The sequence below is a fragment of the Vidua chalybeata genome, chromosome 2 (genome assembly GCF_026979565.1).
Source record: "Vidua chalybeata isolate OUT-0048 chromosome 2, bVidCha1 merged haplotype, whole genome shotgun sequence".
Classification (NCBI taxonomy): domain Eukaryota; kingdom Metazoa; phylum Chordata; class Aves; order Passeriformes; family Viduidae; genus Vidua; species Vidua chalybeata.
In genome coordinates this window covers 30,930,817-30,937,619 of record NC_071531.1, presented here as the reverse complement: position 1 = coordinate 30,937,619, position 6,803 = coordinate 30,930,817, and the positions used below count along the sequence as shown (strand labels likewise).

Here is a 6,803-nt window from a genome sequence, read left to right as displayed (position 1 = left end):
ACCAACCCAAAACCATCCTAAGTGCCAGAAGCAAAGACTGAGGCAGCCTTTTCTCATCCTCCCCCTCTCTGAGGACTCAGACCTGAAATGAAGGCATCATCCAGAGGCCACACAGCCTCTCCTCCTATCACTTGGACTGCAGAAATGGGACAGGTCACAGTTTCCAGAGGGAGCAAACCCAGAGTGCCTGCCATGGTCCTCTGCCATCCCAGGCACATCAGCAGTGCTTTCACAAGCCTGGAGGCACTCCAGCTCTCTGGTATGTGCATCAGCAAGAGCACCACCTGGACACTGCCCCAGGGTGCCCTGCCTTGGCATAGCGCAGGTTCAAAAGTGTGTTGTGATCACCTGCCTCCCAAGCAAAGCTTTGTCTCTGCAGCCAGGGGAGACATTGTGCTGAAAACATTGTGCAGGGTGTGGCAGAAGGAAGTGTAGGGCAGCAGGCAGGTATTCACACAGCTCAAGAAACCCTGCTGTTCAATACACCTCTCTGCTCAGACCTCCTCCAGCTAACAGAGATCACTGTCCCCTCCTTTCAAACTCTCAAACAACTTTCAGTGCTCCCAAGTGATAATGCTTGAGCCTAGCCCTAACTAAATCTCTCACAGTATGTCCAATCATAAAATCATTTCCAAAGGGCAGCCATCACCTTGTGCTTTTCTTTCTAAGATAAATAACCTGCAAGAGGAGGTCTAAAAAGCATAGTGAAGTTGCTCCCCCTGAGCTAGCACAGCACATATGAGCCCAGGTATTAGGAGTGTCCACATGAGTGAGGTGCAGGTCTCTGGGAATCTCATTAGTCTGTATAAACACATCCAAAAATCTCATAAAAAGGACAGGAGTATTTCATAACAACTGCAACACCATTTCCAAAGCCATACATTTTCGCGCTTCAGACCTCTCATTAGGTCAAAGGAGTTTAACTTTTCATTTTTTATTTGGCCTCCAATTTTTAAATCAAGGGAATAGATGCACCTGAGTGCATGCTTATATACACGCAGCCATCCTAGAAGCTTTATCCAGAGTGCCAGCACTGGGACTGAATGGTCATTCTGCCTTTCTACCATATGTCAGCATCTCCACAGTATCTGTTCATATTCTAGCTGCGTCCTCATCATTTGTAAATTATTAAAAATAATTTAGCCCAGAGAATACATTTTCTGAGAAAAGACATTTTCTGAGACATTTTCTCACTGGTTACCAAGCCTAAATAAAATATCAAAAATAAACTTCATGCCAAACCAGGAAGAAAAACACCCTTTCACTTTTTGTATGCAACTTTGCCTTTTGTTTGCAAAATTGGGCAGACAATCATCTCCTTCCACTTTGTTCAAATGGTGTGTTTCAGTAAACAAAAAGTATTGCTTTGCAAAGTCTATGACTTCATGTGTTCTTTGCTGTTAGCACTTGACACTGACTGATGTCCATGAGAAAATCAACAAAACATGGTATTTTCACAAATGACTGGCTGTCTAAATGATAGTTTGCTATCCATTTTCATCTGTCTCACACTGAAGCTGGTACACTTTACCCATCTTTTCTTATCTGCATTGTTGGCTAATAAAAGGTTTTGTTTCCTTGCTTATGGCTAACATTTATCTCCAGCTAATGCAATGTTTATAGCATGCTCTTATGTTAAAAGATAATTTGCATATTGCAGAACCACGTTGATGTGGTGAGTCTATGAACCACTCCTTGTGCTCAGAGCAAGCCTGGCTCAAGTGTCTTTGCTGCCAGCATCCTCTCCGTGGCTGCACAAGTCCTAGGCCAGCATCCAGGCAGAACACATCCTGAACATAAAGTCAATCTCCTCTTTTAAAACTCTGCCAGTTCATGATCCTCTAATCCTCTTCCCACTCACTGTCATATGAATAGAGCTAGCTGTGAGTGATTTGCTCTTTCTCTCAGAAATAACTAATAAAAGTCAGTTGCACCAGCACATATCTCTTCCAATGCTGTTGTTTGCACCAGAGTTTGCTATTCTTCCACCTCCAACATGGGTGGAGGTGGAAGAATACCAAGCTGTGCCACAAGGATCAGCAATGTGTAACTATTGACACACTGCTGCCCCTTTGCATCAGCCCTTGCCTTTGCAGTACTCGCATCTATCACTCAAATTCCTGTTGCATACAATGTAAACATAAGGTGGTGCTGGATGTCTCTGTGATCACTGAGAAGAGATATCAAGGGATGACATGTAAAAAAATATCTGCTAAAAGGAAGACTGGACAGGGGAGATAGGATAGAGTTTGCTGCATGGGCTTCAAGCCCGAGCCTTTGTGCAAACAGGGCAAGGCCTGCCATGAATAGCAGGTGAGGCTTTAGGAGCTACAACAGAGAACTCTTCTTGAATCCTTGAAGGATTTTCTGGGCATTCAGTTGTTTTCAGTCTTCCACTGCTGTTGGGCAGTGTGCATTTTCCTTTGCCTAACCAGCCCAAATTACCCTCTGATGCATCTGCCCCTGCTATTCCAAACGCTGTGCAGATTCTCATCAGCCCTTCTGCCATGCCCCTGCCAAGAGCACATTCCTTTCTCTATTACAAGTACAGTGCATTTCCAAGAGATGGGAGGGAGAGGTAAAAACCTTCTTTTTCTACCTCTTTTTTCCTCCTCAAGAATTAATAGTCCTTCCTTCCCACAGCATTTCTGAGAGAGATGAGAAACACTCCATAAGATAAACTTTCCTCCCAAGCAGCTTGTGAGGAGTGAGATTTTTATTTTTTAAAACAGTGCATTGCTACATAACACACAAACAAAAGAGGTCAGAAGACAATACTAGGACTGCCCAGTCTGGTGTCCTGGATAGTGCAGGGAATTAGCTGTTCCAGAAGGGTGAAGAGAACTTTCTTCCCTGATAGAGCCTGGTAACCTGAGGGTATACACCTTCACAAAGGTCATACTTGTTCACAGGAAAAGCCTTAGCTTGACTTGCGTGCTTTCTTTAAACAAAAACCCCAACAAACCAAAACTAAAGCAAACAAACAATCATATAAAAGAATTACAGGACTGGGGGTGGGGGAAGGAGTCTGCATGGGCAAAAGAATAAAGCAAATTCATGTGAAATGTCTTATTCCTATGCACTAATCCTTTCTTGCTTTCGGTCTTTAACTTTTTGTGATTTAATAGAGGGTCCAGGAGATTTATTCCACCAACATGGAAAGCATGATTATAAAGAGAACTGTTAAAGCAAAAAAGCCACATTGGCTCTCCTTCTTCCTCAGCATTTAGGGATAATAAAGGCATAGCTGTTTTGTACAAAGACACAAGATCTCCCCTAGCTAGCTGCCTACCAGAGATCCTCTGCTATATTTATGAGCACAAACAGCTCAGTACACTACCAGACTTTTAGGTTTGTACCAGCCATTTTTACTGATAGAAGCACAATCTGTATTTTTAACTTAAATAATATCAAGTGTTCACATAGAGTATTTTGCTAATAATGTTCTGAAGAAGGTCATACTTTTTTAGAATAGCAGGCTAACATCACTCAGAGTCAAGAGTCTGTCAAGTGAAGTATTAAATATTCACTGGGCCTCTCCTTGAAAAGCAAAAGAGAAAATAAAGTAAAAGGCCTTTCTTTAGTTAGAACAAAATTACATTTGATTCTACATACTGCAATTGCAATTACTGTTGAATTCAGCACTGGGACATTCCAGAAGCTATTTCACAAAAATAATTATACCAGGTCTTTTGGTATTCAGAATGAGTAGAAGTATCAATGGTGTTAAGAGGTCTCAGTGCCTTTAAATTTATGGAAATATAACAGGGCTTTCATTGATACTTCCTTTTATTTTTTTGGAACCATGAATACAATAAATTGTCTATTCACCTGCATACACACACACAATTCCTTTGTGGTGAAGAAAAAGTAAGTCTCCCCTGTAAGCACAGCAAACCCTGAGCAATGGCTCACTGACACCTGCTGCCCCATCAATTAGCCTAATGTAAGCGTGTTGTAGAGTGCAGAGGTTAATGGGAGTTTAAGATACAGAAAGTGTTTAGCAGTACCTGGAATGAGATCCTTGTTCAGCTTTATCTGCTGTTCTGAAGGAGACTCAATGGGCCAAGTTAACCAGACACGGAGATCAACAGTTAACATTTAGAGCTGAATTTGGCCCAAATTTCACAGGTGCATAATGTGTGGTATAGTCAACAGTGTAATTTCAACAGTTTTATGAAGTTTCTTTAAAAGTTCATGACAAATCTTTAAAAATGTCGGGTTCAACTGAATACAGAATATAGTTATACCCTAGGCCTACTTCCAAATATTTTGCCATTAGTGTGATGAAAATTAGGCAAACTTTAGTAAGAAGGAAAGTGAAAGAAATACAGAGACTAAGCTGGGCTTTACTAGCTTCCTTGGGAATTCCTGTGCTGGAAGGATGAAGTAATTATTGAAATAATCTATGAACCATGTGCAGAATAGTCTTAATGTTGGATATTTAAAATAGAGAGGGAAAAAAAAAAGAAAGTTGGAAATGCAAAGAGAACAAAATAGATATTTCTGGGAGAAGACTGAGTCCTTCCAGGCAGAGATACACCAGCCTACCAGCTGAGATTAGCCAGAACATGAGCAGGCTGATTTCCAGGATCTGCTCATGAAAGGTGCCATCAGGGGCTCTCAGTCCTCAGCTCTACCTTGTTCCAGCCCAGACCACTCTGCTGAAGCGGCTGCAGCCGTGTGCTAACCTGGAGTCCCCTCGGATGCAGGGATAACAAGAAGCCATGTCTCCAGCACAAGGACCAGGTCACACTCCCGGGTCATCCTGGCACGAAGGAGCAGCAAGAATGGAGTGAGATCCAGCTGAAGGCACGGGACGGCAGTGGGACATGGTGGGGAAGGGGAGCATCATGCCCTGCATTCCCTCTGTAGATTGCAGACTCTGAGGCCAGTTTCCTCCCCAATATCCACGCAGTCCATCCAAGAGGTACAGCCACTGTCAGCACAGTCACAATCCTCTGAAATTTCCCCAGGCAACAGCATTCACATATTTCAGCAATAACTGCTACCTTGTAAACACATTCCACATTCCTGTTGCATTAAACCCCACAGGTCAAATGCAAAGCTGACCAGCCTCTTGTTTAACTGCTGTACAAGGCTTGCTCTAAGATAGTACATGTGGCATGTTTTTATTTGGAAAGGACCTTATTTAGCCTCTTTTGACCCTTCCTAATTTAGGCCCTCTCAGCCTTCAAAGGGTAATTATTTTCTTGTGCCCTGATGGGAGACAGATAAGCCATGGATTCCTTTATCTTTCCTTCGTACCAGTAACAATCAGATCACTTCTAGAAAAAAGCGCATGAGGTTTTTAACACAAAGTCACTGTAATATATGACTTCCTCAGAGGTTTCAGGTAGGAGTTCAGTTAAATTGGACTTCATAATCCAAATAATTTCCTATACAAAAAGACTGGAAGGTTGCTTTCTCTCCATGCCACAATACAAGACTCATGGCTGAGTCTTTTCCTCTTCATTTGGAACATTTCTCCACAGTCTATAAGAAAAACAGTCAGGACTTCACCAATGTAAGAGCCATAATTATTTGTCATTTACTCCCTTCATGACATGAACTTGCAAATTTTCATTCTTACTATCTATTCAGGACGTAATTGTTCTTTATATTTGAAAGAGAGGAAATATTTTTCTGTAGCTCTTATCTCATTTACTTGCAGGTCTATGCTCCAAACCACACTGTGCTCCAAAGCAAAGATATGAGCAAATGGAAATAGCTGCCACTAGCTCAGAGTTCTGTTTTCTCGTTCACTCCTTTCCTGCAGCATTAATCTCAGCAAATATAACCTCTGGTGAGCCATTCTGTATGTATCACCTCCAGCTGTTGCTTCAGACTTGCAGACTTCTGAAAGTCAAAACCCTGAATGCAGCCTAATAGTTTTTACTGCCACCTTGTCAGAAATCCAGAGGCAAGTCTCTAGTGTGCCACCTGCACAAGCCCACTCATTCCCTTGGACTGGGAAGTAGAAAGCATATCACAGAGTCACAGAATTGTTAGGGTTGGAAGGGACCCCTGGAGATCATCTGGCCAAAGCTCCCTGCCAAGGTAGGGTCACCTGGAGCAGGTGACATAGGAACATGTCCAGGTGGGTTTTTTAATGTCTCCAGAGAGAGAAATTCCACAACCTCCCTGGGCAACCCGTTCCACTGCACTGTCATCCTCAAACATAAAGTTCTTAATGTTGAGGTAAAACTTCTTGTGTTTTTGTTTATAGCCTTTGCTCTCATCCTGTCACTGAGCACGACTGGAAAGAGTCTGGCACCATCCTCCTGACACCTGCCTTTATGATATTTATATCCATTAATAAGATCCCCTCTCAGTCTTCTCTTCTCTAGAATAAATAGGCCCAGCTCCTGCAGCCTCTCCTCACAAGAGAGGTTACATGCTTCTCCCAATGTTCTTCAAGCTCTAAGTCCCAGAGCAGGGACCAGAGTAAGTCTGTCATGCAGAAGCAATGCTCAGCTCCAGGCCTGTCCCTTGGTCCAGCTCAGCTGGAGCCAATGGCATAGACTGAGGTGCCCTCTCTGGCCTAGGGCCCAGCTCCCCCCGGCACCTTGTGGGGTAGTGGAACTCCGGAGGCAAAGGGAACTTGATCATGTTCCCCAAGACCCCACTGGAAGGGGTTCCATGGACCATGGATGGGGAATAAACTGTGAGAAATGTCTCCCTTTTCCCACATCACCACTTGTCCCCAGCCTCTCCTCCTTTCTGCCACTGGGACAGAAGTTCTTCCCATCCTCCTCTGACAAGATAAGCACCTTCCTTGTTAAACTCCTCACTGCTTAAAA

The 6,803-nt window shown here is 43.2% G+C and overlaps 1 protein-coding gene and 1 long non-coding RNA gene across 4 annotated transcripts in view; one reads left to right on the top strand and one right to left on the bottom strand.

Moving 5' to 3' along the window:
- CRACDL (CRACD like) overlaps window positions 1-6,803 on the bottom strand; it is a 65,724-nt gene that overhangs the window by 33,669 nt on the left and 25,252 nt on the right. The window lies entirely within an intron of this gene.
- The window catches only part of LOC128784380 (uncharacterized), a 55,770-nt gene that overhangs the window by 45,810 nt on the left and 3,157 nt on the right, over window positions 1-6,803 (top strand). The window lies entirely within an intron of this gene.